Source organism: Pleurodeles waltl, chromosome 2_2 (genome assembly GCF_031143425.1).
Source record: "Pleurodeles waltl isolate 20211129_DDA chromosome 2_2, aPleWal1.hap1.20221129, whole genome shotgun sequence".
Taxonomy (NCBI): Eukaryota; Metazoa; Chordata; class Amphibia; order Caudata; family Salamandridae; genus Pleurodeles; species Pleurodeles waltl.
The window spans coordinates 407025980-407053854 of record NC_090439.1 but is presented as its reverse complement, the minus strand read 5'-3'; the positions used below and the strand labels follow the sequence as shown (position 1 = coordinate 407053854).

Below are 27875 nucleotides of genomic sequence, written 5' to 3'. Positions count from 1 at the left end.
TCTCGGATACGATGGCTGGGAGGTCCCGGTCAACTTTTTACGTTCGGACTTAGTCTCTTTTTTGGATGTTTTTCTTTACCGGGATGAACCACTAAGTCAGGCCGGGTCGCGGTTGAGGCAAGCCGGCTAGAATTTCCGCGGCGGGTCGGTCCTTCTCTGGAGCTTTTTTCCAAAAATTCTCAAATCTTTTCCAAACTTCTGGGGCTTCACCCAGATGTTCTTTTAAGGTTCTTTTGGGGTCCACAGCTCACCCCAAGGGTCCAGAAGTTCTGTGATGGTCCTTGGGGGGTGCGGACTTCAACTCCCAGAATGCACCTGGCGCAAACTCCTTTTTGGCCACTGGACAGTGGTCAGCTGGTCGCTTTCTTCAGGAGTTGGTGCAGGGGACTCTGGTTAGCAATTTTTCACCTGTAGCAAACAGGGAGTCCCTCCTTGAACCAGTTGAAGCCAGGCAAAGTCCTTCTTGTGGTGAAGCCCAAGTGTGCAGCTGGTGCAGTCCTTCTGAGTGCAGGTTCCAGGTGCAGGCCAGGGGTCCAGCAGGGCAGTCCTTCTTCTCCTTAAGTTCTTTCTTCTTGAAATTTGGTGGGGATCTGAGGCGTGGGTGCAGGTCTGCCAGTTTTATCCTTGCTCCTGGGTGAAAAGCAGGGGGCCCTGGTTCTCCAATCAGGGACAGGGTCGTCCCCCTGTGATGACCACTTCCTGGGAAGTGTGGCAAAAATCCATCCCAGAAGGCAACAGTCTCTAAAAATCCAACATGGATGAATCTGATTTTTGGAGGTTACATCTGGCTGAGCCCACCCACTGGTGTGGCTAAAAATCATAAACACACCCCTCTCCTGCCCTCTCCTAATCTAATCAAGGGGGCACCTAATTGTCTGGGGTTGCAGGATGTGGGGGTGTTGCTGGGTGCTGCAAATGTCCTTCTCTGCCTTTGAAGACCAGTTTGGCAGCCCTCGCCCTTCCTGCCTCACCATCTGCTGAGGGGAGATTCTCTCCCCCAAGCACATTCCTTTGTGTGAAGCCTGGCCACTTCACACCTCATCAAGGCAGCCTGGCAGAAGCTGCTGCAGGCTGGCCAATCAGAGCACAGCAGCAAAAACAATGCAGAGCTGAAATTGGCAACTTTTTAGGTAAAGTCTAAACTTTTTACCTGAACAAGTTATATTAAATCCAACAACTGGAAGTTGTGGGATTTATTACAACAATTAATTTGATACCAAATTCTTGGTATGTAACATTTAAGGAGACTTTAAAATTTAAAATAAAGTCTGCCCATTCTAGCCTATGAAGGCCATTTACTTCTATGAGGGAAAAACGAATTTGGCTGTTTTTACCTCACCAGGGCTTATAAATCTATTTTTATAAAGTCCCTGCTTATAGTTACATGGCACCCAGCCCTAGGGGCACATAGGGCACACCTTAGGGGTGACTTATATGTAAAAATAAGGTAGTTTAAGACTTTGGAAGTACCTTTAATTCCAAAGTCGAATTTGCATATAACTTTAATTTAAAAGCAGCCAGCAAGGCAGGCTTGCTTTTAAAATGACACTGGGCACCTCAGCAGTGCACCTAGGTGTGCACCACCTATGCTGTGGTCCCTAAACCTACATGCCCTACCATATACTAGGGACTTATAGGTAGGTTAACTTAGCCAATTATAATTAGCCTAATTTGCATATCCATTTTACACAGAGCACAGGCCCTGGGACTGGTTAGCAGTACCCAGGGCACCATCAAAGTCAGGAAAACACCAGCAAAAAGAGGAAAATGGGGGCAAAAAGTTATGGGGCCTCTGCAATCAGCCCTGTTTTCTCACAATTACCATCCACAGAGGCCAACAGGAGTACAAATGTGGCAATGACACATGCCTGATCCAGACACCTGAGACATTCTCTCACTCAGCACAAAAATGTAGCTCATTTGAAAGTCTCATTACACGTGTTCAGTGACAGGGTGGGACCATCCATGTGTACGTGACCATGTCCTCAATGGCTTCTCTCAAATTTTGCTACAAACAATGACCAATTGGAACAAGAATAGCTGCCACTAACTCATGAGGAGACCTTGAAGTTACAGTGACAACATACAGCCAGACAGTTGATAGTGGATCTACATTCGCCCACACATATAAACATATGTCATCCAATCAACCAAATATTTGCAAGCAGCCGATCACAGTAGTGTCCCAGTTCGAACCTAGCAGGAAGAATGTAACATGCCACTAAACCAGGTAATGCATAAAGGGCCACATACATCAACAACCTATTTGTCATCAGCACATGAGGAACGGTGAGAGTTCGAAAAAAAAATTCAGTGCAAAATGGTATGTCAGATTGCTCCAAATAATCAATAGGGCAAACGTCAAATGGGATTATTGATTGGCTAACAGTGATTCATACCCTATGGCCTTCCATGAGCCTGCTGCTGCAGGTTTAGCATAACAGAATAAATGAAAGCCATGGATAAATTAGCAAATCTGGAAGGGCAAACCCTAGGGTGCTGGGGGCCTAAGTCCACCTCTACCGCCCCCCAAATATACAATAATTATGTACATGTGAAGTAAACACATGCATAAGGCGCATGTGTGGCCTACATGTCAAAACTAAAACACATATAAGATACACAAAATCATTATTAGGACATGGTTAGCCCCATAAAAAGTGTAAGTGACAATTGCACTACCTGTTTGTACTATAGATAAATGCATTACCGTGATAAATGTGGACACATTTTTGAGAAGGAATACATCCTGGTATCCCATTCATCATTTCAAAATAGCCATCAGCAATTACCCAAAATATGCGTACAAATATGGTTAATAACTATTTTGAGCAATCATTGATATTACAGTGTGAATGCCTTCTATACATCCAATAAGGGACATGTGTCATAGCTAACCACAAATGTGTATCACATAGCACCGTTTGGTCATGACAAAATTCCTTTCACAACTTGAAAAAATTAAGACATTTTTGTCAAAATGCGTCATATTTCCACGCATTCAGCATGGGCGTCATAATTTTTTGAGGTACAGGAGTGCACAGAATGCAGAGTCAAAAAATGTCCTATTAAAAATAATAGATTAATAAGCTGCATTACATGTCCACCATATTTTCTATGATGCGTCATATTTCCACGCATACAGCATGGGCGTCATAATTTTTTGACGTACAGGAGTGCACAGAATGCAGAGTCAAATATCATATTCATATTTGGTTCTCATATTTGCCAGCAATTTACATTTCTACTCTAGAACTGTAAACTCAGCCTCACACAAATGTAAGGGAACAATGAAGAAAATAGTTTTGACTCTGCATTATGTGCACTGTTATGCGTTAAAAAATATGACGCACAATCTTTATGCGTGAAAATATGACGCATGACGGAAAAATAAAAACGGCGGCCATTTTATGCAGGAAGTGATGTAATAGGATATCCTGTTTACAGAATCTGTACTGTGAGTTTACTTTCACTTTCACTTTGCAGTCTCAGAGTATTCTAGACTGTGTGGCTGTGTGAAAAGTGTTGTCCTGTGTTTTACTGCTTTTGTGTCCTGTGTACCTTGTCTATTGTGCTTTTGTGATCATAGTCTTGTCTAATATTGTCTTAGTCTGTTTTGAATACTTTTGTCAAATCCAGTGTTTCTTTTTTTTGTCTGTGGGAGTCTATTCTGGGTAGTTTAAATTTGGGGTTAGTTGGGCTATTTTTCTTAAGTTTTCTTTTTCCTTCACTACTCTACCTTTCCCCATTTCCGCCTTTTACTTTTTGTTCTAATTTTTTCACCTTGCTAATAGTTAAGATGTCAGGTAGGCCACGGCTTTCCAGGATGGGTGAGGAGGAATTGGGGGGATTCATTTGGCTGGTTTGCCATTTCCTCCCACTCATGCTGGAGGCTGGGGGCCGTGTGATACAGGGGTATCACACGGAGGCACGCAAAGTCCGGTGGGGGAAGGTGCGCCATCACTTGGTCCGGGTCTACGGTAGCATGAGGAATGACCATCAACTCAAGCACCGCTGGGCTGATCTGATATCCAGGGAGCAGGATCTGCTGGACCACCTGGGAATCAGGATTGGTGGCCATGTTGGTGAGTACAAATCATTTACATGTGAATAATTGATAGCTGTGTGGGGACATGTGATGATTGTTACCCAATCTGCTAGATTAGTAGCTGACTGTGTAATGCTAGGGAAACCTAATGTGTATTTGTTGCACAATGTGTAGGAAGACCAATGCTAGCAGTCAGATGGCTCATGTTTTCAACACATACCGGATGCCTGTTGCTGTATGTAATGTAGTGTTGTCTTTGTGTCAGACAAGCGACACGTTAATGCCTCTATTTGAACTCTACAGGTCATAATTGCCAGTGAAAAAAGGGATGTTGAAACATCATACCTACATATGTAGACGCCATAGCTAGACAGAAATTTCTAAAACCATGATGATGCTATAAATGATTGGTGCCTTCATGTCGCATGGAGTTAGCTATGTTGTCCACACATATGTCACATGTGTGTCTGGTTGGTGTGTGTTGAAAATGACCACCTAGCCTGTTTGAGTTTGAGGGGTCATGCAGTCCTCAAGTAAACCGCTTTTGGATGTCTCCCTGTGATGCACATGAAGAGATGAATGCAACCCGATATTGTTGGGGCATACTAATGGAGGTGTATCTTTGACACCACATGACTGTCCTGGCCACTGCATGTGTGTAGTAGGGTGTGTAACTGTAGCAGGAGACTCATCCAATGTAAATGTTGATTAAGAATTCTTCCATGCAGTATGAGCATGTGTGAACGTGTATCATTACGCATGTCATATTCACACAGTGTCATTGTAACTGCAATTGTTTGTCAGTGCACGGAGTCTGAGTATATTCTTCCTTCCATGCTTTACAGGTGGACCTGCACCGTACACCGTGGGAGAGGTGGCTCATTTTGAGGACCCGACACCTACAGTGAGTGTGGCCTGAGTGCTATTTTTATTGTTTGCTAGTGATGCATGATGGACTACTGTGTGTTCAACAGAATTCAAGGTTTGATGCGCTGCCCGTTCATTGGTATTGTTGCATTAGTGGGATTTCAAATATCACTTCAGTTTCTGTAGACCAATGCTTAGCCATCTCTCAGATTTAGGGGCTGTAGGTCATTCCAGTCGGCCCGCTATGGGGAGTGGGATGAGTCATGTGGAATACACTGGTTAATGTAAGAGTTGCTCTGGGACTTGGCTTGGACTGAGTCTGCATATCAGACTGACAGTCTCCCAGATAGCTTCTGCAAAAGGCTTGTATTAAATATGCAGCTTCCGAGTTGAGGATGGACTGAGTACACTGTAGGTTGGATCTTCCGGGGCCATGTACTTCCACAAGTTGAACTAGAAGTGTGTGGGACTAGAGTGCAATGGCCTAGGTGTTCATTCGACTCATGATCATGGGTGTTCTTGCTCCTCTGTGTGTGTGTGTGGTAAAATATGCCTCACTGGTAGTATGCGATGTTGGCCTGAGTCAGTGCATTTTGACATGTGTGGACCTTGGATAGGACAATGTTTGTCTGACTCCAAAATGTTGCTAGCCCTTCATTGGTGTTGTGTGTGGAGGCAAATACTTGTTGAGCTTTCTATACACTCCTGTGTGTGCATTGAATCTGGGATTGTTGGTTGTTCTTCCCACCCCACCCTCAAAGACTGCCATGTGATTGGGAATAGGGTACCTAGGACTGTAGCAACCAGTATGTTACACATACTTGTGACATTTTGCAACTTAGTTTAGAACCTAGTGTACACATTCGGTTAGGGCACATGGGTTCAATATTTGCAAACAACAATTTACAAATGGCATTGAGTGAGGGTTGTGATAGTTATCACTTAGAGTGACATATGTAGTGAAGTCAGTATGCGGAAGAGGTTCAGCCATAATGTCAGCTGCATTAGCCATTATTTGGATGAGAAGTTTAGGCTGATGTCACCCATCATGTAGAGACATGGATATGCTAGGTGTGAGATGGCCTTTTGTATGCAGGCTTCACATGTACTTCCTCTGAGACTTTCAATGAACTATGTTGTGACAATTGCTGTAACAAATACAGTACAAGTAATGTGCAAATGGCCCATGGTGCAATTCCACCCAATGCATTTCCTATGGTAAATAGTTGCCATTTCTCTTCACAGCTGCAAACATGAGTGCCGCAGAGAGACACCAGTTTGAAAGGCGTGCCATGCGATACCGGCACATCCTGCAGGTGCAGTCGGGGTACAGGAGGATGGCCCGCAAATACCAAGCAGATCGGGCCTTCGGGGCATGGTGGGCCTCACCACAGGGTGGCCCTACATTGCCCACAGCAGCCACCACCACCACATCCACCAGGTCTCCCCAAGTGGCCCCAGCAACGGCGGGGACAGTTGACCCTGCCTCGTCAGCAAGACCTGGACCCAGCCATTTTCAACACAAGGGACAGTCCAGTGGGCATACAACTACTGCCACACCATCCACCTCGGCCAGCACACAGACTGCAGCAGCCCCTCCTGTAGACCCAGCCGCATTCCTGGCATTAAGCCGTAAAGTGGACAACGTTTTTTCAAAGGTGGACAAGCTAAGCCAGGATGTGGCATATATTAAGAAAAGGGTTCGGTCCATCAGGCGGACCCTACGGAGGGCCAACCTCTAGGACTTTGCCATGTTTTACTTTTACCCCTCCCCTCTCTCCAATTTCCTATTTTGTACTGATAGTTGGGTTTTGGGGATTAGTGTTAGGTTAGTGTAGGTTGTTAGCTTAGTTAGTGTTAGGGAGGAGGGTGGGGGGTCCTTATTCTTTCTATTTTTCTTTTTTGGGTGGGTGGGTGGGGGTCAATGTTGGGATTCATGTTTGTTAAAAAAAAAAAAAAAATTAAAAATATATAAAAAATCACCAAACAAATATATGATTGTTTAGGATAGTATAGTATGTGTGTAGGTTAGTATGTGTTGTCCTGCATGTGTCCTGTCTCATAATGGTGGGTGGGGGGTTGATGTTTAGATCGTTTCGTTATATGTGTAGAGTAAGTTTAGCTTAGGTTAGTTAGGGACAGTTGTGGGTTAGTAGTAGTCAGGTTAGATTAGTGTAGGTATGACTTTTCCCTTAGTTGCCTCTTGTGTGAATAAATAGGCATAAACATATAGTTAACCCTTTGCATGATGCGTTAAGTGCTACTTTATCATGGCCTTGACATCAGTGTAGGTGAATGTTTTTCTATGACATTAGTGTCCTATGCTACCCACCACAGAAAATGGAGATTTAACATGCCAGCTACCCGTGTGCTAACTTGGTAAGTATCCACCATTTGGGAGACCCACCATTGGTAGTTTACATCGATCACCAAGGATTTGTGTTGATGAGTAGGTATTCTACATCACAAAGTGTGCTTCCAGACTTGTTATTGTGGGTAATTGAATAGGTCGGACTGCAGTGTGATGTTCAGGGAGATCTTTGTAGATGAGGTGTTAACACTCTTGTCTTGTTGCCTTCATTGCTGACCTAGAACATGTGTGTTATGATTCAGCATGACTTTCCTTCATGGAAGTATACTCAGAAAGGGTGATTGATGCAGTGTTTTCTTTTTTTCTTTGCTTATATTTTGCTGCATAATTGCATGTTTTAGTATTGCATGGTGCCTGCATTTATCAGCCACCATTAGTTGACTTGAATTGCTATAGATGGAGCATTATTCTGTCCAACACAGCATGATTGTGTGTGGTTTGTCCCTTCATCAGTTAATCTCCTCAGGATGGTAAGGCTATGATGCAATCCTGGCCACTGCACAGATGTATCAGACTACATGATGTCAGGACAGTTGTATTGACAAGCTACATGGTTGCCACACAGGCACTTTTGAGTTATCTACTGCACAGTTGATGTGTCAAATAACACAGAGACATATTAGGTGTGCAAGTGCTATTTATTGATAGGTGCTGTAGTGCAAAATGTCCATTGTCCATGTTTGCTGAGTCCGTTCTGGTGCATTCTTACATGGTGATCCTACAGAAGGGGTGTGGATGATGCTCCTGACATGCTGGGGTGATGTCACAGACAGTGCAGAGGGACAGGATTTGGCAAATAGTAGGAGAGAGACATTCACTGTCAATGGTGACAAGTTATACAGTGGTTAGCAGAACAGTCATTGAGTGTAGTTGTAGTGAGACTGGCATTTGACAAAACGTAGGACCTTGGTCAAAGTAGGCCATGGTGCAGGGACTAGTGCTTCCGGGTACTCTTCCGTGAGAATGTGATCTGTTCCATGTCTTCTTCTTCTGATGTGTGTGTTGCCTGGCGTGTCCTTGTTGTTGTTGGTTGTGAAGGGGCAACACACACCTCAGTGTTAGACGTGGAGTCAGACATCCCGGGGGCTGCTCCCTGTGAAGTTATTAAGGGCAGTACTGCTGCAAGGAGGGCCTGCTGGGTTTTGAGAATAGCAGCCACATCACGATGGTAGGCAGCCAGGTCGGCCCTGAGGGGTTCAATCTTGCATTCGTGCACACGTTGACTGGATTGCAGTTGTAGGTGTTGTGTCAACTGAATGACAGCTGTGCTGATTTCCTTCTGTGTTTTAGCAAGTTCCTGCAAGAGAGATGTTAGGGCTTGCATTGCAGCTGCCTGATCTGCAAATGACGTCATGCACGAGCGCAGCCCCTCAAGGCTGGCTGCCATGTTTTGCATCCCCACCCGCACCTCCTTGGCCAGCTCCCGCTGTACACCAACTACAGTTCTTTCAAAGCTGGTGCCAGTGTCGTCAGAGTCCTCAGCTGTGTTGGAGCTGGCAGGTCTTACAATTGGGGTGGTGGGTGGGTCTTCTGTGATGGCTGCTTGTTCTCTGCTCCTCCTTGTGACTGAAGGTGGGGTCTGGAGGGTTTCAAGGACCTTTTGGATGGTCTCCTGGGAAATGTTTATGGGCTCGTCATCCATGTCATCATGGAAATCAGGGACAGGCATATCGGCAGGAGATCCATGTTCCTCTGCAATGAAACAGGGTACAATTAGTGTGTCTGTGTTGTGACAATTTTGCTGTAACATGCAAGCCTTTTGCTGAGTTTACTTTGTGCTCTGGTTTGGTATTGGTATCTGCTGTCCTTCATATGAGCATTGTTATAGGCCTATGGCCCACCTGTGTGTCACATGTATGATATAGTTATCAGACTTGTCTGCCTAATCGCCTCTAGGTGTTGCTTTGTACCAATTAGGGAATTGCCATCTTTTTGTCCTACTCGTCCCTCTGTGTATATCTAGTCTTATGGAGAGACATTTTGTCGCGTGGGCTCTCTTTATCCTAAATGAGACTACTGGATTTCTAGGCAGCAGGATCGATAACGGTGTGGGGGCCTGAGTCTGACCCACTTGTAAAGAACTCTGTCACCCTAAATCTTTTTTATGGCTCTGGCTAACTAGCAGTGCCTCATGTCTCCCACGGGGAAGAAATGATTAGGCAGCCGAGCGCATGACATTTTTGGAACTTCTCAGGGAAGTGGTGGTCACTCAGATCCAAACCAACTCTCTCATTTCCAGTATGATCTCATATACAAATGACAAAGACAGTATGAGTTTTATATGATGATTTCATTAAACAACTGTATTTTAGATAATAAGGCGTGAGCCGCAATAACCAGAACAATACAACATAATAGAATTGAAATAGTCACCAGGAGAGTAAAACATAAGAACAAAGCTATCATAGTGCCTAACAGTTTCTACTCTCCCTCTGCTTGTTCTATTTAGAGCACAGCATGTTAAGCTTCTAGCTTGCCTTTCCGAATCACTGGGGAGACATCAGCCCTCATACCTGAGCAAAGGCCTGTGATCTGGTTCAGCATCTGCAACAAGGCAGGCAGCGTCTAGTTGTGGTTCTCTGTTCGGAAACTCCCTCTTGTGTGTATTGGGACAAGGAAGTGATTTTATAACTAACATGTCATCGTGATCACAAAATGTCCCTACGCAGGAATGCGACATCTAAACTCCTACCACGTCTATAGGCAATGTACCAGACTGTATCCTTGACTGAAGCACAGAGTGAATATGTTATGGAGAACTCCAGTGCTGAAGTAGGCAAAACAGTGTGAAATGAATAAAAAACAAGACCGTAGAACTGGCTATTTGATAAATAACAGTACGAAGCCTAATAAAAAGCATTTAGTGCAAAGTGCACAGAGGCTCTAAGCTGTCAGCAAATGAATAAAATACATTCAGGGCAAAGTGCACAAAGGCCTAAAGCCTGAAGCTAATGCGCAAAGGATACGTAAAAGTAACCACACTACACTTTCACTGGCTGTGGGTGTTGTGATTGCCCTGGCAGCACACTTGCCTCTCAGGACCTGCCCTAAAATCTTTTTATTCACATTGACCTAAATGTAATTGTTATGTGGCATATCCTATGCATGGCAATGTTAGGATGTGATATGGATGTAAACATTGTTGATGTTTCCAGCTGATGTTGGGTAATGTATGTTTAATTGGATTGCCCTGTTTATCGTATCAATGTCCTATTTGGTTCTCAGACTGTGCAGGTGTGTTTCAGTGACCAGTTGCATGTGTCCCCTCCTCAATGTTGTTGTCGGAGCAGTATGACATTAGTGATGTTGCCTTGTTAGCCAGGCACGTGAGGGACCCTGACGTATGCAGCATGTGTGTGTCCTTAGTGCTGTGTGGCTCCTATTGCTGTTTACTTTGGCTGATGTATGTGTCAACTATGGGCATTGACATTTGAGTGTACTGGTGCCTTTGTCTTATTTCTAGAAATAGTTGCAGAAGTCATCCTCACCCCCTAATTTAGGTAGGTATGTTCCATGGGGAGGTTCCTGCCATTTGCTACTATAGCTGCACAGAAATCAGAGGTGTTAGTGTCAACTGTTGTTGCAGTTACATTGCAGTTGTTGTTTTGGTTACTGGATTACTGATAGGGACCTAGTTGATGTAGGATACATTTTGACTGTCGAGTGCCTGGATGTAAGTTTGACGTAGTGGCCTTCCCACCTGTCGCTGCTTTCCCTTCGCTCCATTGTTGTCATGACAGGATGGCCCCATGGGACTGGTGTTGGTGCTGGGTTTTGTCGTGCCCCAGCTTCTGTCTGTGCTGGGCATGCCCCCCTGCCATGCCCCTTTACCCATGCCACTTCATATATATGCTGACTTACATGCATTGTGTAGTTGGTATTCCCCACCCCGGTTGCAGTTATCATTATTGCATTATAATTCCCCATGTGACTTACCCTACATGTGCGTTGTGTCCTGGTAGTCTGCGCTGTCCTGTCCTTGAATCCCTGTGACGATCTCCTCAGGGATGACGGCTGCGACCATCTCCTCCATGTGGTCCAGGGCCTCCTGTTGTGCTGGACTCCCCCCTCCAGTCTGCAGTGCTGCCTTCCTGTTCCTGGCCAATTATTTCCTTTGTCCTACGTTTGCAGTCATGCCAGCGTTTCTTTCACTCGGTGACTGTTCTGCGTTCTTCAGCCACACTGTTGATCTTGTCCACAATTTGTTGCCATATGGCCTCTCTCCTGCTGATTGGCAACTTAGAGGTGATGAACAGTTGGTGCTGTTGTTCCGTCACCTCTTTAACCAGGATTTCCTGCTCCTCAGCACTGAAGCGACACTTTCTTTTTTTTCTAAAAATGTCCTGGTTCCTGTATGGATTATCCTGGCTGGTTCCTGGTCTGCTGTCATCTTCCTGGGGTCTGTTGTGGCATCTGGGATCCATTTTTGGCTCTCCTCTGCTGAAAGGGCAGTGTTCGCGGGTGAATTTGACGCTATTGCGTAAAAAGTTACGGCGCTTTCCGGGTTGCGCTGTTTTAAATCGACCCACAGTCATTTGCGTTGCGTTAACGTTGGTTTCCTTTACGACTTGACGCCGCTGTGTGCGTCACGAAATAATGACTCCCACCTGTTGGTTGTGCCGCAATGCGTCAAAGTATAAATTTGACGCCCGCACGGCGCATCGAAATGGCGTTAGCCGGCGGTAATTTTTTTGATGCAAAACTGCGACGGCGCAGCTTTGCGTCAAAAAGTATAAATATGGCCCTCAGGGTCTTAACTTCTTCAGCGCCCAGGCCACAGCAAAAGCTTCCCTTTCAATTGCACTCCACCTCTCTTCCACGGGGAGTAGTCTCCTGCTAAGGAAGACTGCAGGCTGGTCTAGGTCCTGTTCATTTAGCTGTGAAAGTACTGCTCCCACACCATGCTCTGAAGCATCTGTCTGTGCACATGGCTTCTTTCAGGGTGCCAAACGCAGTCTGGCACACCTCAGTTTAGATCACCTGGCGTGGCTGCTTCTTAGAAGTCAGCTCTGTCAAGGGGGCAACAATGGTGCCATACCCTTGACCAATCTCCTGTAGTGCCCGGTGAGGCCTAAGACGGCTCTCACATATATCTGGGTCTTGGGGGTGCCCAGTCTTTGGTTGGAGGGGTGCCTCCCAGCCGCTCTCTACCTGGTGTCTCAGGTACACCACTGACCCCTACCCTCTCTGGCACTTACTAGCCTTGATTGTGAGGCCTGCGGCTTGTAGCACCTTCAACACTTCCCAGAGGAGGTGCAAGTGGTCCTCCCAACCGGAGCTAAAACCAGCAATGTAGTCAAGGTACTGACTTTTTCAAGCCCAGCCAGGACCTGATCGACCAACCTCTGGAAGGTGGCAGGGGTGTTCTTCAACCCAAAGGATATCACCCAGAACTGCAAGTTCCCCTCTGGCGTTGAGAACAATGACCTACCTTGGCCCCCTCGGTTAAGGCATTCTGCCAGTACCCAGACGTTAAATCAAACGTGCTAAGGAACTTGGTTGCCCCCAACTGATCTATGAGCTCCTCAGCACTGGGGATGGGATGGGATGGGTGTCAGTCTTGGTGACGGCATTCAGCCCCTGGTAGTCCACACAGAACTGAAGTTCTGGTGTGGGAGCAGGTGCAGCAGCCTTGGGTACCAAAACCACTGGGCTGGACCAAAGGCTGCTGGAGCGCTCAATCACCCCTAAAGCCAACATCTTGGAGACCTCCTCCTTGATGCAGGCCTTCGATCTGTCAGCCAACCGGTAAACTTTGTTTGTCATCGGTAGGCTGTCCCCATTGTCCACATCATGCGTGCATAGATGGGTGACACCTGCAGTGAGTGAAAGCAGAGTTGCAAAGTGTCCCAGTAACTGGTGACACTCACTCTGCTGCTCTAGAGTCAGAGAAGGGGAGAGGATCACCTCCTTGGCAAACAGGAGGTCAGGGAGAGGTTCACTTTCCTCTTCCATGCAATCATCTGTAGCCAGAAGCATGGTTAACTCAGACCTCTCAAAGTGGGGTTTGAGGCAGTTGACATGTAAATCCCTCAAGGGGTTTCTTGGAGTCTGCAAGTCCAGACATCACTCTTGTGCTCCTTCACCTCAAATGGCCCTGACCACCAGTCCTGCAGAGCACAAGGCTCTACTGGGGCCATGACCCACACTTTCCGACCAGGCTGAAACTCAACCAGAGTGGTATTCTGGCCATACCAGCGTTTCTTGTCCTCTTGGCTTACCTCTAGGTTCTCTTGAGCGAGCTTCCTGAAGTGGGCAGTTTGGTTTCTGAAGGCCAGCATGTAGCTAAATACACCTGGGATGGCTTAATAGGAGCTTGCTCCCAGCCCTCTTTTACCAGACTCAGAGGTCCTCTGACTGGGTGTCCATACAACAGCTCAAAGGGGCTAAAGCCAACCCCCTTCTGTGGTACTTCCCGGTAGGCAAAGAGAAGACATGGTAAGAGGACATCCAATTTATGTCTCATGGAGTCAGTCAGACCCCCAATCATGCTTTAAAAGGTTCGGTTGAATCTCTCAGCCAACCCGTACCTCTGGGGGTGGTTAGGAGTGGTGAATTTGTAGTTCACTCCACATTCCTTCCATATAGCCTTTATGTACATGGACATAAAGTTGGTATCCCGGTCAGATACCACTTCCTGGGGGAACCCACTCAGATAAAGATCCCCATCAGTGCCTGGGCCACACCGGGTGCCGTCACTATCCTCAGAGGGTTAGCTTCCGTGTACTGGGTGGCATGGCCCACCAAGACTAGGATTAACCTGTTGTCCAGGGGTGTCTTGGGGTCCAGAGGCCCTATATGACAATGCCCACACGCTCGAAGAGGGTGCTCATGACAGGAAAGGGTTAGAGGGGGGGCTTTACTCTTTCGTCCACTTTTGCTACTCGCTTGGCAAGTCTGGCAGGTTCTACAGAACGCATCTGAATTTTTTATCATTTGGGACAAGTAGAAGTGGGTGACAAGCCTGTCAAAGGTCTTGCCCTGCCCCAAATGACCTGCCAGAGGCACATCATGAGCCAAACCTAGTAGGAAGGCTCTGAAGTGCTGGGGTACCACCAGCACACAGGCTTCCCCAGGCTCAGCAGTCTTGGAATTGTTATACAGGAGATCATTCTCCCAAAAGATCAGGTGATCTATGGGCTCAGTGCCAGCAGCCTGCTCCTTGTCCTGCTGCCTGAGACTCACAAGAGTAGGCCACACCTTCTGCTCTGTGCAGAACTCCCCCCTGTTGCGATCCCCTTTTTGTTGCCAATGGGTCACCTCAGGTAGGCCTCTCAGTTTGGTCCCGGGGCCTCCCCTTTGAGGTCAGCCTCCTCCTGGACCGTGGGAACTTCTGGGACAGATATCTCGTGCCCCTTGCCCTTTCTCTTGGAAGTCACCTGGGCCACTGTTTCAGGCTCCAGGTCTGTCTGATCACCGTGGCTGGCTGTCATGGATTGAGTGGTCACGCATGCCCACTCTGGCAACCCCAACATCCCCAAGTGCGACCTGAGCTCCACCTCCTTCCAGGCAGAAGTCTCCAGGTTGTTGCCCAGCAGACAGTCAACTAGCATGGTGGGACTCGCAGCTACCCTCAAGTAACCTAAAACCCCCCACACTCAAAGGGAACCTGTGCCACCTTACATTGGCACTCCAAGTTGTCCACTGCAACTACTTGGTGAAATACACCAGGGAGTATGTGCTCTTCAGACACCAGGTGACACTGGACTGTGGTCACACTAGTTCCAGTATCTCTGAGAGCTTCTACCCTCTGCCCATTCATGGCCACTCACTGCCTGTATTTCTTAGGTTTATCAGGCATTATGTTTTGCTGGACCATCTCACCATCCCCTAGTGAGACATGGGTCATCTCTGTGGGTTCCCCACACCCACCTGGGACCAACTCCTCTCCAAGTGCTACACTGGCCAATCACTTGGTTTGCCCACCACTGGGTGGTGGTGTCCACTTGGGGCAAATGGGATCCCCCTTTATGTGACCCTCCTGGTCACAAGCAAAGCACTTACGGGGTCCTGCCTCTGCAGGCATTCCTGAAGACACCCATGGTTTCTTATCTCCTGGGGGTGGGATTTCTTACCCAGGTTACTACATTGGGGCCCTTTGGAAGGCTCCTTTTGTTTACTCCTTCCACCCCCCCCCCCACTCTGCTGCTGGTAACCCTGCACACCTTTGAAAGAATCTCCCCCATATATCTTTTTGTGGACTCTGGTACTCACCCAGTGGTCTGCCTCCATAGCAAGCTTCCTGGGGTCAGTCAGTTTTCAATCAGTCAAGTGCTGGTGCAGCTCTGCAAAACATAGACTAGACAAGTGCTCTCACACAATGAGGTTGTACAGACCCAAAAATCTGTCACATTACTGCCCTTCAACCAACCATCCAGTGCTGTGCAAAAAGAATCTACATATTCTAACCAGGTTTGGGAATCAGTTTTCTTACTCTGCCTACATTGATCCCTGTACCTGTCAGGAGTAAGACAATATCTAGTGAGAAGGGCATCCTTCATGTCAGCGTAGGTGAGGTTGTACCCATTACCCAAAGCTAGCAAAGTGCCCCTCCCCTCCTCTGAGAAGTGGTTCCACAATCCTGCCCCCAAATTCTTCCCAGTGACCCCATTTATGTGGATGGATGCCTCATATCCCTGAAACCACCTCTGTATGTCATCTCCTTTCGTGTACTCTCTGCCTAAGTTCTTAGGATTGTGCATAATTCTGTCTTTCTGCACTGAGGTATTGCTGTCACCATCATGGCTGGATCTGCTCCTCACATCCAGCTCTTTTACTTTTAGCTCATGGTCCAAAAGCATCTTCTTTTCCTCCATGGCTCGCTGCTTCTTCTGAGCCTCCATTTTTAACCTCTCCAACTCAATCTAGTGCCTCCAGGCTTCTCTCCTGTCCTCCAGCTCCTCTGGAGTCAGGCCTTTTGATCCACCACTGCTGCTTAGCCCATGGGATACCCCCCTCCCCCAGCATGTCCTGCACCCCCAGCACATCCTTTCTAGGATTTGGGTCCAGAGACTCCCCATTTGGATCCTCAGAATGCCCACTGGCAGCTCTGGGCCCTCAGTGCCTTTTGTGGATCCTCCTTTTTGCAGAGGCCTCTGACCTGGACTTTTTACAGACTGCCTTCCGTTCCCTCATGGTATAGGTTTCCAACATATCCTCCTCAAAAACCAAATCCTGGGATGCAGCTGAAGCTGCTCTTGACTGAGACATGATGTTGCTGGAGTTCACTTGAACTCAAGATCAAAAATAGGTCACACAGAAAAGAAATCAGAAACAAAAAATCTGTATGTGGCATGTAGTTGTTTGCGATATGGTAGAAGTGTACACCAATCACTGGGTCGAGTGCAAATGCAAGTCCTATCCTCACTGCTGTCAGTTTGCACCCTGTCCAATTAGGGACCCTCACTCTAGTCAGGATAAGAGAGATACCTGCTGAGAACTCCTGCTCACCCCCTTGGTAGCTTGGCACCAGCAGTCAGGCTTATCTCAGAAGCAATATGTAATGCATTTGCACATATCACACAGTAATAAGTGAAACACTACAAAAATACACCACATCAGTTTTAGAAAAATAGCCAATATTTATCCATGTAAAAAGTCAAAAATAAAAAAAAGTCAACATACAGTAATAGAGAGATGAATTTTGTAATATTTAACTTAAAAATACAGTTTCTTGAAGTCGATAGCTCCACCTGGGGCTATCACGGCATAGTGATCAACAAAACCAACAGTTCAGGCCGGCATCTGCATCACGGGCCAGCTAAGGTGTCGGGAAGACCCGCAAACAGTACCTTGGATTTGCAGGGCGTTGTGATCCTCGCAGTGAGCTCCGGAGAGCAGCGTCGCTGGCTTTGTGGTGTCAGTTCCAAAGTCAGTGTGGGAGTTGTTTGGCCCTTGAAGTCACATGTGTTGCGGATTGAACTCCGGGCTGATGAAGTCAGGAGCGTTGGCATCGGTGGCATCGCAGCTGCAGTGTGAAGCGGGATGATACGATGTGCAGTGCCCACAGTCCAGGCAGCGGCTGTGTGATGATGCCCCGCAGAGTCGGTGAGACCAGGGCTGTGGTGTGAAGCGGGTGGTGCGACTTGCAGTGTCACCAGGTCACTGTGCAGGCAGTGGCGGCGTAGTTGCTGAAGCGCTGTTGTCGGTGGGCCCAAGTCGGCGGTACGGCACGGGACGGGCTCCGTGCGGCATCCACAGGTCGCAGTACAGGCAGTGATGCCTGGTGACAACACTGGAGTCGATGGTGCTGGTGTCTGTGGACCCAGGCTGCGGTTCAGGACAGGACAATGCTTTGTGTACCTCACAAGCAGTGTCCACAGCCCACAGTGCAGTAAGCGGCGCCTGTGTCAGCTGGAACTTCCAGTTCGGGGATGCCCAGTCTGTGGTGTGAGCATGGAGATGCTGGAGTGTGGGCCCACAGGTTGCTGTGCGAGCAGCGGCTTGTGAATGCGTTCCGTAACGGTGTCAGTGAGACCAGGGTTGCAGTGCGAAGCGGGTCAGTGCGGCTCTGTGCAGCGTCGGCAGGTCATGCTGCAGGCAATCACATTCGTTGACAGCGTTGCAGTGGTTTTTCTTCTCTTACAGCTCAGAACACACAGTTCCAAGTGCTGCAGGTTGAGGAAACTGAAGTCTTTGGTGTCCCTGAGACTTCCAACAGGAGGCAAGCTCTACTCCAAGCCCTTGGAGAACTTTCTCGAACAAGATACACAGCAAAATTCACCCTTTGCTATCTTTATAGGCAGAAGCATCAACTACAGGCCAACTCACCCAGCAAAGCAACACAGCAAAGGGGCAGTACTCCTCCTCCAGCTCTTCAGCTCTTCTCCTTGGGCGAGGTTCCTCTTGATTCCAGAAAGATTCTAAAAGTCTGGCGTTTTGGGTCCAATACTTATACCCCTTTCTGCCTTTGCTTTGAAGTTTGCTAACTTCAAAGTCTCAAGTATTTGTAAGATCGTTCCTTGTCCAGGCCAGGCCCCAGCTACACACCACGGGGTTGGAGACTGCATTTTGTGAGGGCACGCACAGTTCTTTCAGTTGTGAGTGTCCACTCCTCCCTCCCCGCCTAGCACAGATGGCTCATCAGGATATCCAGGCTACACCCAAGCTTCGTTTGTGTCACTGTCTAGAGGAGAGGTGTAAACAGCCCAACTGTCAAACAGACCCAGACAGGGAATCCACAAACAGGCAGAGTCACAGAATGGTTTAAGCAAGAAAATGCCTACTCTCTAAAAGTGGCATTTTCAAACTAACAATCTAAAAACCAACTTCACTAAAAGATGTATTTTTAAATTGTGATTTCAGAGACCCCAACCTCTATATTTCTATGGGCCCTCAAAACGAATCTGCTCTTTAAAGTTGTTTAAAGGCAACCCCCATGTTAACCTAGGAGAGAGATAGGCCTTGCAACAGTAAAAAAACGAATTTGACAGTATTTCACTGTAAGGACATGTAACACACACCAGTACATATCCTACCTTTTAAATACACAGCACCCTTCCCATAGGGATACCTAGGGAATACTTTAGGGGTGCCTTCCATGTATGAAAAGGGAAGGTTTGGGCCTGGCAAGTAGGTACACTTGCCAGGTGTAGTTGTCGGTTTAAAACTGCACACACAGACACTGCAGCGGCAGGTCTGAGCCATGTTTACAGGGCCACAAATGTGGGTGGCACAACCAGTGCTGCAGGCCAACTAGTAGCATTTGATTTACAGGCCCTGGGTTCCTCTAGTGCACTGTACTAGGGACTTACGAGTAAATCAGTAATGCCAATCATGTATAAACCAATCATCAATGCAATTTACATAGGGAGCACTTGCACTGATCAGCAGTGGTAAAGGGCACAGAGACAATAAACCAGCAAAAACAGAGTCCAGTACACCATAAAAACAGGAGGTCAGAAGGCAAAAAGATAAGGGAGACATGTCAAAAAGCTGCCGAGTCTAACATGGACCTGCAAAAGATGAACATGCAGAGCACGGAAGAATATATCTTGTGTAAAATAAAGACCTAGTTAAGCTAACTTTAGTTGATCATTATCAATGTGCACTTCTAAAGCATAATTATAGATGCACAAATAATGTCAGAATAAATGCAAATGTGCATAAATGGATTAATGATTGAATATGCAATGTGCTTTCAATAAATGCAATATATCAAAATACGAGTTTAAATTTGAATGAGAACTACAAATCTTCATGTTAAAATTAAACGTTAGACCACACGCATATATGAAACTCTAATTTCCACATTGAATACATCTCCATTCATAGGGTTTGATGCTTCACTTAACATTAAAGATGTTCAGGGACACAGAGTATATGATATAGGTGATAGAGCGTTCCGACCAAATAATTTACCTGTATCTGGACGCTCTTAGGTCGATGAATCTTTTGACCAAGTGGGGCTCTCTTCACCCGAGAGTAATCAATTCAATTTAATCAAATCAATAATCAATAACGAACATACGCAATACCTTGATCAACATAACACTTCACAATTAATCCAGAAAACATTTCGGCGAACCATGACCTTTCGGTCATGAATAACCACACCAGTTTATTCAAAGTTAATGCATTTATTTCCCTATATTAACAAAGCTAGCACAATATAAATGTGTCTCAACACCAAATGATATATGTAAATGAACATTAATAGCTGTCCATAACGGCGGAAAAGATGCAATCTATGCAGCATTTGAATAACAATACCTTCGATAATAGCAACGCAAACCACTAAAACTATAATCTGTAATGAGCTAATTGCATACATTAGTCAGCAGAACAAGGTCTCAAATTGCATCGTGCAACAAATGAATCCTCATCTAACCTCGAATTAGCATCAGCATGTGGGACTTCATGCAAAAACAATTTAGCAACATTAATTCGGAAAACTCCTAACTAGGGCTCTCATCAAAATCAGCAGTTGGTTACCTAAAAAGAAAACACAATGAAATTGTACATTTTTCCTTTCATATTTACCAAATTCAATCAGCATTCAAGGAAGTCTTCGTCTCACAGGTACCGGATTCGATCACCATGGGACGGGGCAAAGGGGCAGGGTGGACGGGGCAATTGCCTCACAGCGGCAAGGTAAAAGGACGACTACTACTTCATGCAAAGGGACAAATCAAAGTTAAAGTCTCTAGGGCGAGAATTACTCAAAGTCTCTTTCTCTCAATTAGAGAAAGCATCAAAGTCTCTTTCAAAATGGCGTCGCAGCAAGATGGGCCATAATAGCTGCAATGTCCTGCAAAATGGCGGGTAATGTCTGGTAGCGAATAATGGCTGGTAATGTCCTCAAAAATGGGCTCGTAATGGCTGCTTCCTCCTTGTGCACCTGGTTTAAATAGACAACAGTTCAAATCCAGAAGGGTCTTCCATTGGAGGGTTCATAGGTTGACTTCAAATTGTCCAATCAAAAACTACAGTTCACAAGCTTCTACCTAAGCATACATTATCCTTGGAGTCGGGAACGTAAGTTGCAACATATTTTACCAATTAACTCACTTTCAGAGCTTCCATTGTCCGCACCTGCAGATTGACCTTGGAGCAAAGAAGAAGATGCCAGGCTGGCACGAAACCTTAAAGTTAAGCATGTGAACGATCTCACTGGAAAAGTACAGCTTCAAGCAAGAATACACTTTTATTCGCACGTTGGAAAAACACGAGCATCTAAACCGTGAGGCAAGGCAGCTAGGCCAAAGCCTCCACTAAAGTTATGCTAAGCTAAACATTTCAAACAAGCAAATCGTAGCACACGTTTATGATTATGTCAAATTAGTACAATTCTAATACATCACGTTATATAAAGCACGCTTATAAATGTTGGCAAACTACTCTGAGGGCACATTTTGTCCCCGTACAATCTTTATTAGTTCGGTTAAAGTCACACTTGATTATTGCAGTACTACGTTTATGCGCTAATAAATGTAAAACCTTCATTTCTGCGTCATCAATCCCTCCTCTGATGACTACTTGTCATCACACAAAACCATGCCCACAAATTTTATTCCATTAAAATTCTGTCAGTTCTCTCTGCCTTTTAGTTCCCCTCGTTCTTGCTTTGTATTCTTCTGCCATTCTTTTCATCATTTTCTCTTCCTTCCTTCTTTTAATTCTTGCCATGATCATTATTATTCCCCTTTTTATTCCCCAAATTCCAAAGATGCAAATCAGTACTATTAATATTCCCTGTATTATTTTTAGTAATATTCCATTCCAAATGCCACCAAGCCAATTTCCCACTGACGCAATTCCCTTTCCAACCTTCTCCCACACTCCTGGTTCTTTCAATTCCTTCAAATCTGCACTCTCTTTTGTTAGATTAGCAAGCATTGTTTTAATCTTCACACTGTTGTCGGGTATATACGTACAACAGTGGCGAGCACCAAGCATTTTGCAAACGCCGCCATCCTTTGCTAAAAGAATGTCTAAGGCAAGCCTGTTTTGAAGAGTCATAGCTCTTTCCGCTGCAAGTTCAGCATCCATCAGGATTATAGCACCTGAAAACTTTGTCAACATGTTATCCACTATAGTAGACAACTTTCTTATTTTGATGGAATTCAACACAACTCCCAATGAAGGAATCATGGCTCCAAATATATCACCTACCACAGCAGCTGCGGTCTCTCTTTTCTGGATACGATGAGATCCAGATGTCTTTGGAATCACCGATAGGTCATCCAGTTGATAAACCTTTGGGAACACTATACCCAAATAACATCTCCCCCACCATCCTTTTGGAAGACGATAATAGGCATTATGCCCACAAATGTAATATACACCTGGTATGACAGGGTCAAGTCCGTTCAGCATGAATGTCCATTTGGCCTTAAAGATAAACGTATGTTTACATTCACTCGCTCCCACGAAAATGTTGTCATAATAAGATTCACCACGATATATACAAAATTTCCCTACATGCCAAGCATCTAAAGCTATTCTCCCTTGTGTTTTTATTGCGGCAAAAGCATAATTATCTACTGAAGTCCTTTTACTTAACTCTTTTTCTAATTTCGCATTCATTTGTGCCCTTCTATCATCTGTGCGATCTAAAAAGCTTATTTCTACTGCAGTGAGCGAGCAGGTAAGATTTTCCCTATGAGCGTGAGCTGTTTCAAAAGGTTGTATTGGCTCGAAAAATTCCCTCATTATTTTAGCATCCCTATCTTTAGCAATCTGGCTTAGTTGCGCTATTATAGGAACATATGCAAAGGTAACATCATAATTTGAGTAAAAATACTGTATGTTAGTTTGACCATAAAATCTAGAAGTTACTATACTACATGTAATCCCATATGTAAGTGGCATGTGGTGATAAGTCACCCCTTCCGTTACCGATGTCGGTATCTGTGTACACACATAACAATCTTTCGCATCCATAGTCTCAACATATTCTGTTAGTAAGCGATAGAAAACATTATACGAAAGTTCCTTCTTCTCATGCAAGTGTCATCTAATTCTAGTCTTTTCAATGCAGTTAGTTCAGTGACAGCGACAGTGACAGGAACAGAAGTAGAAGCATCAATTTTCTCATTCTCACCCTTACCACGCGTTGCAAGCACTATTGCCATTATTATTAGTACACATGCAGCTATCAAGCCTATACACGCATATTTACAATATTTCACTCTACTGTTTTGTGTCATGATCTGTATAGAATCAGAGAGCTAGAAGCACTTATAAAAAAAAAAAAAACGATTTAGCAATTAGTTACAAAGCTGAACGAGCGCAATGTTCACACAGTTTTCTTCAGGAGCTCAGTCACTTATCAGTTAGCAGCATTTGTCTCAATTCGGCAATTGTTCTTTCAATTCGGCAATAACTCAGTCTTTTATCAGTTAGCAACGTTGTCTCAAATCGGGTTTAAGAGTCAATCAGGTTATCAAAGTCTTATCAAGGTAGCAAATGTCTCATCCGGTTTAGCAATATCTCAGCTGGTTGTATCACGTTAGATTATAGCAAGCAATGTCATTTATCAGTTTTTCAATCAACAGTGTCCATAAAACTTTTCTTTTCTATTGGTATCTCTTCTTCGTTCTCGAGGCTAAGAGATACAAATTCGTCAGTCCAATCGTCATTGACTACATATGCCCATTCTGGACCGGAATATCTCCTGTTTGGTATCCTTTTCCTCTTCAATTTTGCCTCTCTTTGATTCTGCCTCACTGGTACTTTCCTCTTTGGCCAAGTCTTTTCCTTCACTTGACGTTGGTATCGCAACAGACACCTCCTTTCTTTTCTCTTTCACTCTTGGCCCTTCGCTGTCGTTCAACTTTTCTCTCGTTCTCAGTTTTACTGGTGTTATACTTGGCTTTCTCTTTGTACTGTGTCCACTCGATGGACCTGCGATCTCTTCTGAAGAAGTTTGAACAGCTTCATTCTGTTTTGCCTTGTTCCCTTTTTCTGGGGAGTCAATCAGGTTTTGCTTTTCTTTTTCTGTACCGTCTGCTTCTGGGAAAGCCCTCCTCTGATCAGGCTCTCCTGCTTTTTCACCTCTTTCGAGCCCTTTGTCACCGTTACTTTCGTCAGGCTCTTTGTCACTTTCAGCTGCTTCAGGCTCTTTGTCACCCTCAGCTGCTTCAGGCTCTTTGTTACCCTCAGCTTCTTCGTCGCTGTCTGAGGTTTCACCTTGGTCTTCCCCAAGTGAATCAGTTGCTTCGTCCTCAGAGAATAATTCTCTCTCACCTATTTCTGCCTGTTCGCTTTCAGTTCTGTTTTGCTCTGTCTCAGCGCTCGACACTTTATTATCAGGAACTGGCAGTTTCAGCGCTTCAACTTCCTCATCTGTGGGACACAACACTTTCTTTGTATGACTGGCGTGGATCCAGTTGGGAACTCCCGCACACTTCACAGCGGTAGTGGTCGTCAGGATCACTTGGAAAGGGCCTTTCCAACGGGGTTCCAGACACGACTTCCTCACGTGCTTCTTTACCACGACCCAGTCACCTGCTTTCAGTGTGTGTCCTGGACCTTGGATCGATGGCAAGGTGGTTGCTTCCACCTGGTGAGAGAAAGAGCGAACCATGTCAGCCAGACCTTTGCAGTAGTCTAACACCATATCATCTGTAATATTCAAAAGCGCGTTTGCGGGAACTGCAGGAAGTCTCATGGCCCTGCCCATGAGAATCTTGTGCGGGGACAATCCAGTCTTTCTGTCAGGGGTGTTTCTCATTGACATTAACACCAAAGGCAATGCGTCAGGCCATTTCAAATTTATCGATGCACATATTTTCGCCATTCTTGATTTCAGTGTACCATTCATTTGCTCCACCAGTCCTGAGGCCTCTGGGCGATAGCTACCATGCAGTTTTTGCTCAATGTTCAGCGCTGCGCAAAGTAACTTTATCACCTCGTTATTGAAGTGACTTCCTCTATCTGATTCTAAAGAGATCGGGAAACCGAAACGTGGTATCAACTCCCTCAACAATAATTTTGCAACTGTAAGGCTGTCATTTCTACGTGTAGGGTATGCCTCAATCCAGTGACTAAAAATGCACACAATCACCAACACATACTTCAGACCTCCATGCACAGGCATCTCAATAAAGTCCATCTGCATCCTGCTGAACGGGCCACTTGCCCTGCCAATGTGGCTCGCGTTCACAACTGTTCCCTTCCCTGGGTTCATCTGCTGACAAATGACACAACGGTGGCAAACTGCTTCTGCAGCTTGACGAAATCTGGGGTTAAACCAATCAGTTTTGAACAATCTTATCATGGCATCTCTCCCTAGGTGAGCCTGCCCATGATAGAACCGCGCTAGCTGCGATAAGAGACAATTTGGTAAAACATATTTTCCCTCATTTGAAACCCATAACTCATCTGGTCTCTTTGTACATTGTGACTTAATCCAGGAAACTCTCTCATCCTCCCCGACGCCATTCTGTAATGCTTTTAGTTCATCTATTGTATCCACGACCTTCAAGGCAAATGCTTCAGCTGGTTCGAGCTCTGGCTCACTTATCGAATTCCATTCATCCCTGAGCAATATACAGTTCAAGGCACAGAATCTTGCGACTTGATCCGCATATGCATTTACTAGGGAAACATAGTCCTGTCCTTTTGTATGGGCACTACACTTTACCACTGCAATTTCGGCTGGCATTTGAATGGCGTGTAACAATTCCCTTATTCTCTCCCCGTTTTTCACTGGGGACCCTGAAGAGGTCAGGAAACCTCTCTGTGACCATAGTTGCCCAAAGTCGTGTACAATTCCAAACCCATACTGACTATCAGTATAAATGGTAACCTTCATCAATGTAGACAGTTGGCATGCTCTTATAAGGGCTACAAGCTCTGCTACTTGTGCGGAATAGACTCCTTGAAGCCAGGACGCTTCCAAGACACCTGTTACAGTACATACAGCATATCCTGCTTTCAATATTCCCAATGCATCTCTTAAACATGACCCATCAACAAAGACAATTTGGTCATTTTCATCAAGCTTAGTATCATTAATGTCAGGTCGGGGTTTTGTGCAAAATTCAGTCACCTGAAGGCAGTCATGCTCGACGTCTTCAGCGTTCTCAATTTCAGCATTTTCACCGGGAAGCAAGGTTGCTGGATTAAACGTAGTGCACCTTTTCAGCTGCACATTCGGTGATCCCAGAATTATCGTTTCATACCTTGTGAGTCTTGCTCCGGTCATGTGTTGTGTTCGGGAGCGGGTCAAAAGTATCTCAACTGAGTGAGGGACCATGACTGTTACTGGATGTCCCATCACTATTCCTTCACTCTGAGTGAGGCTGATACCAACTGCTGCTACGGCGCGCAAACACCCTGGAAGTGCTGCTGCGACCGGATCCAAAGTAGCTGAAAAATATGCTACTGGTCTGTTTATGCCACCATGGGCTTGGGTCAAGACAGACAAAGAACATGCATCACGTTCATGACAAAACAATGTGAAAGGCTTTGTGTAATCAGGCATACCTAAAGCTGGAGCCCTGCACATGCATTCTTTCAATTCAATAAAAGCATCCATCTCATCTCCTTTCAGCTCAATTTCATCCAATGTATCCTTCTGGGTCAGTTTCAGTAAAGGCTTTGCTAGAGTTGAGAAGTTGGGAATCCATTGGCAACAGTAGCTCACCATTCTCCAAAACTTCCTCACCTCCCTCCTCGTCTTTGGTGGACTCATTTTAAGTACACTTGTTATTCTTTCCTTCATTATTCTCCGTGACCCTTTCTCTATTTGATGTCCCAAGTATTTCACTTTCTTCTGACAGAACTGCAACTTTGAAGGAGACACCTTGTGTCCATTCCTTCCCAAATGGTTCAGTAACGCAATGGTGTCGGCTGTGCAGCCACTTTCTGTCTTAGCTGCAATCAGTAAGTCATCAATGTACTGCACTAGTGTTGACTCGAATGGCAATTCTAACGCTTCCAAGTCTTTCTTCAGAATCTGATTGAAAATTGACGGTGACTCAGAAAACCCTCGAGGAATTCGACACCAACTGTAAACTCTGTCTAAGAATTTGAAATAAAAGAGAAATTGGCTGTCCTCATGAAGAGGCACCGAAAAGAATGCTTGTGACAAGTCGATGACTGAGAACCATTCGGCATCGCAAGGGATTTGAAACATTATCACAGCTGGATTCGGTACTACAGGGCAGCATTTAACTACGATGTCATTTATTTTCCTCAAGTCCTGCACTATTCGGACCTTTCCACTCGGCTTTATTAGTCCCATGATTGGTGAATTACATGGACTGCTTAACACTTCCTTCAGCACTCCCTGTTTTACAAACTCGTCAATGAGTTGGGCGACTTTCATGAGGGTGTCTTGTGCCATGTGGTATTGTGGGGTCTGGGGAAAAGTTACATTGGGTTTTACGGTCACTTTCACTGGTTCCACTCCTTTCACCAATCCCACCTCTTTTCCTGTCATATCCCACACTTCCTTTCCGACTGTTTCCCGTAATTCAACTGGAATATCTTCTTCAGTTATCATCGGAAAAAGGTTAATCAGAGGATATTCTTCACCAACAGTTTCCATCTCATCCCCTTCTACACTTTCCTCTTCTTCCCCATCACTGCTCGTCTGAATTCTAATTCCCTCGTCCGAACACATAATCGAACATCCCAATTTGCACAATAGGTCTCTCCCTAACAGTGCTATTGGGCTTGAGTCACATACCACAAAACTGTGCAACCCTTGATAGTTACCAATTCTGACTGGTACTGGATCTGTGATTGGGTTCGTCAGATGCCTGTTTGCTACTCCCACTACTTGGACTGTTCTCCCTGAGAGTGGCAAATTTGGTACTTCAATGCTCCTAACAGTGGAACGTGTGGCTCCTGTGTCAACCAAGAATGAAACACTATGACCCATAACTTTTCCCTCCACATACGGACCCTTTTGATCAACTTCCAAGGATGCTGCAAGCACACAATTTCCCTCCTCATCTGAACTTTCACTCTCCCATACATTGTTTATTCCATTCTCACTGTGTAATGGGAACTGTTGTAATGTGCCATTTGTATTCATCACCTGACTCGAGACCTGTGGAGGAACCATCACTTGCTGCTGACTCATTGGTGCCAAAGGTATTTGCATTTGCTGATTAGGTACCATAGGAAACTGCT

At 45.5% G+C, this 27875-nt stretch overlaps 1 protein-coding gene across 2 annotated transcripts in view; it reads left to right on the top strand.

The window, feature by feature from the left end:
• Nucleotides 1-27875, top strand: part of DSEL (dermatan sulfate epimerase like) — a 115061-nt gene that overhangs the window by 75781 nt on the left and 11405 nt on the right. The gene's annotated exons all lie outside the window — the stretch shown is intronic.